A 4,148-nucleotide genomic window follows, 5' to 3' on the forward strand; every position below is an offset into this window, starting at 1 on the left:
ACGTTTTAATTTTTGAACATAGAAGTTAGAAATAATTACAACACATATATAAAATCAAATATATTCAATTTTCTTGTGATTTTAATATTTTTAAAATCAGAATAATAAATGAATTCGTTCTTAATTGTTTGTATTCAAGCTGGATTGTTCACACACACATATGAATGCCAAAAAACATAATAAAACAAAATAAAAAAACCAGCATGTAAATAATACTAATACAATGGAGGATTAAAGAGCGTTTATAATTCAGTTACGTACAATATACATTAACTCAAATACACAGAAGAAGAAGGTAAATATGATACTACATATTTACAAATATTTTAGCATAAAAGCTACTTGTGTTTATTTAAAAAATGAAAAGATAATCAAAGGAAATAACATACAAATGAATAAAAATTCATAATATTATTAGTCTTTTCATAAACCCCATGTCAATGTAAATCTTCTAAACCTGAAAGCAAGCAATATACAAAGGATAATTGAGCATGTGAAATGAATATTATGAAATACATGAACAAATTAACAGAAACAAAATATTTAGTGTTAGGAGGCTTTTCGTCAATACCTTATTTAAGACCTTGTTAATGAAGTCCTTCATATCTAACATAAGTTGATCGGATTCTGGCAACTCCGAGAAGAGAAAGAACTCATGAAATGTGTTTGGGTAGTCAATCAAGTACGCTTCCTTCCCGGACTTCTTGAGCCACTGGTAGTACCTTATATGTCGGTCCCGGAGGGTATCAAACCCAGCCGCGACCACCATTGTCGCGGGAAAATCCATTTTGGATATGTCCACGGCATTGGGCCCGGTAACATTGATGATAGGATGGTCTCGGTTGAAGGGTTCACCTAGGGGCATGAACGCGTTCCAAAACCAATCGGTCCGCTTCATTGTCACGAGAGGTACTGATCCATCCATCCGTATTTCAGAATCTGTTCGCTCCTCCCCGCCGAGAAAAGGTTGAATCGCCACTAGCCCAATTACCTACAAGCCATCATACTGTTCATCAGCAATCATGCGGGTGGTATTTGTTGTTGGATTTTAGATCACTCATTTCTTCTTAATTTCTTACAAAATACAACTTACGTGTGTACGATGCTTCAATTAGAAAGATACGAAGTTGTTGATTTTTCAAACTAGAAATTAGATATGTTTATATACGGATAATAATGCATGAATCCTGTAGCATATGTATATATATATAGTTAAGTCGTACCTGGAGTTGCTGGAATTTGAATTGGGAGGCTCTTAGAGTCACATGATGAGCTAGGTGTCCGCCAGCGCTATCACCGACGATAAAGCACCGTGAAATGCTGGCATTCTCCGGCAGCCATTTTGACCGGTTATCTTCATTGTCCAGAAATTTCAGCACATCAAACCCATCGTCATGTTGGGAAGGGTGTCGGTTCTCTGGTGCAAGACGGTAGTCGACAGACACAACAATGGCACGCAATTCGCTCGCGAACTTGCGGCCCACATAGTCTAATATCGCCACATCCGGGGAGAGGAAAATATATCCACCGCCGTGAAAGTACACCATCACCGGGAGATCTTCTTCAGCGTATTGCGTGGGGACAAATACACGGAACCAGAGATTGCGAGTTGGATCCACCATGACATCGTGTGTCTTGACACCGTTGACGGGTATGGACAATGCCGGGATCTGAAAGTCCACGAGATTGAGAAGACCGCGGGGCACCGTGCCGTCATCCCGGAGAAGTGGGTCGATTGCAAGGTCTATTGCCGATAGTACAATTCGTGTTCTCAAGGGCAAGGATAGCTGAGATTTCGGAGTTTCCGCTGCTGCTGATGATTCCATAATTAATTGAAAGACTTTTGTGATCAGAGAGGTACGTATTCAAAATTCAGGTTGTGTGACAAATGCTAAACACATCAACTCTATTTATACTGCAAAATATGCGACGTTATATCACACCATCTTTGATTAATTCAATATTTCAGTCAAATGAAACCTTCACCTGCATGTTCACACCAAAAAGGTTGGTCATGGTCAGGGTCTAGTTGAATTAAAAAATTCATCTTCAGTCAATAACTAATGTCTATTACAACTTTTTAGTTTTGTCAAAAATAAAAGGCTCTATTCATGATTTTCCCCTTCGTTAACTTGTTTTACATTGAATGTTTGTCCGTCACTTTTTATTTCAGATAAGCCGTCACTTTTTTAAAAAAACTTTCAACGTTTTAGTTTTACAAATGGCAAACATTTTGTACTAAATAATGAAAATTAATATTGACAAATGTAGATGGGCAACTGTCACGAAAGAGGATGGTTGGAAACCATGGCCAAGTTGAATTAATTCTTTCAAATTAAATAAACTTTCACCAAATATTGTCTTCAGTAGTGTTTTTCAAATGACGATAATATATTTCAACTTGGCGCTCGGCTTTCAACTATGATGGGTTCTTTTAAATTAAACCTAGTATTCAACTTCTGATATATGTATAAGTGACAAATCACATTTTGGCAATTGCCAAGAAAGATAGGTCATAACTAGTTGCTTACAAAGCTCTTGTGCAAATAACTAATAATGCCGTTACGGTTATTAAATAATATAAAGGCTAGTTGGATTCCAATATTTAACAAATTGAGTTATTTTGTCCAATGTTAAATAAAGGTAAAAATGTTAAATGTTCTTGTATTCCCTTAATTTTCAATTCATATGTAAAAATAGCATGCTGATTTAGTCGCTAATTTAGGTAATTTTATGAGTAGGAAGATTCATTTTTGTGACCCATTTACGGTTTGTTATCGCTATTTTTATCTTAAGTAGGGTTCTTGTTAGTTGAAGCAAAAGGCAAATGCTCTAATTAGATTTAACGAAGAAAGAAATATAATGATTGTCAAACATGGATATTATTGTATCAAATTTGAAAACGGAATTTATCATTGCTCGATTATTATTATTATTTATATACCAGTCATGCTTGCTTTTGGAATTTTCTTATGGTATTATGGGTATTACATGGAGCAAGGGTGCTAGTAGTAAGATCGTATAGTTAACGAACTAGTTTTGTTTGTATCACCTAGACTGTGAAAAAATGGAATTTTTTGTTTGTGTTCATTCATTAATAGTATAAACAAATGGTTCATGAACATAACAACCAAACATAATTGAACATAGTTGAACGTACATAATTGAGCTAAAATCAGTTTAAAGTAATTTAAAAAATTATGTGTTGGACGTAAAGGTTTTATTAAAGCTAGTATAAAATATATTAACGGACGTAAACTAACGAACTTAACAAACGTAAACTAGCGAGCGTTAATGGACGTAAGGGTCTTTAAAAAGGTATATTGGTAATTCAGGCAACAAGCATATTGTTAACATATTCAATTTGGGCTTAATTTACAGCAGATTAATTTTGGTCAAACTTAATCAGTAGCAGCCCCAGATTGGCAATTTGATATAAGTATTTTTTTTTTTTTTTTAAATCAAATCGAAGTTTTATATAATTTACTATAAAACGATTACAATAAAGTGGTTGGGTAATTTTGTCTCAAAATTCAATGCGTTAGGTTCATTTGACTACAAATCAAAGATTAGTGTGCTATTGACTTTTATTTTAGTAAAAAGTCAGCTAGGTTTTAATTTGTTATTTTGATTTCGTGTTAGTTTGAGAACAAAGGACTAATTTGGAATGTTTTAAAATTCAAAAAAGTTTTTTGTTAAAAGGTTCTAGCCTAATACTTGGTTTTGGTTCGACTTTTGAGAGTCAAAAGCTCAAGTAAAGGTAATCTGAGAACTAACTTAAAAATTTTAATAGTATAAATCTTAATGCTAAATTTATGAACTTTTGTAATGTTTCTTTCTTTTTTCCGTTCCAACATTATCTTGATTTTTCCTACTAAGTATGCAAATCTATATATTTATAGTAATGGTAATTTTTAGTCACATTATCTGCATATAGTAAAAAAAAGTTTTTGACTCAATAAAATTAACTTCTCAAAACCAAAGTGTAACAAATTAAACTAAAATATTATACATTCATTCAGGTGTCAAATCAGCCTTGGGCACTCTACCATTAGCGGATCAGTAATCTTGGGATGGGGGGCGACAAGAACCTAATTCACAATGTGGTAGACTACAAGCTTTTAACGATCAATGGGTCAATTCTTTAA

General features: G+C 33.8%; 1 pseudogene; it reads right to left on the bottom strand.

Moving 5' to 3' along the window:
- Nucleotides 1-451: 451 nt before the first annotated feature.
- On the bottom strand, nucleotides 452-1,829 carry LOC143533535 (putative carboxylesterase 18 pseudogene; annotated as a pseudogene).
- Nucleotides 1,830-4,148: the final 2,319 nt, after the last annotated feature.

This window comes from Bidens hawaiensis, unplaced genomic scaffold (assembly GCF_021521415.1).
Source record: "Bidens hawaiensis isolate Kalapana, Puna unplaced genomic scaffold, B.hawaiensis_p1.1 tig00000760_1, whole genome shotgun sequence".
NCBI lineage: Eukaryota > Viridiplantae > Streptophyta > Magnoliopsida > Asterales > Asteraceae > Bidens > Bidens hawaiensis.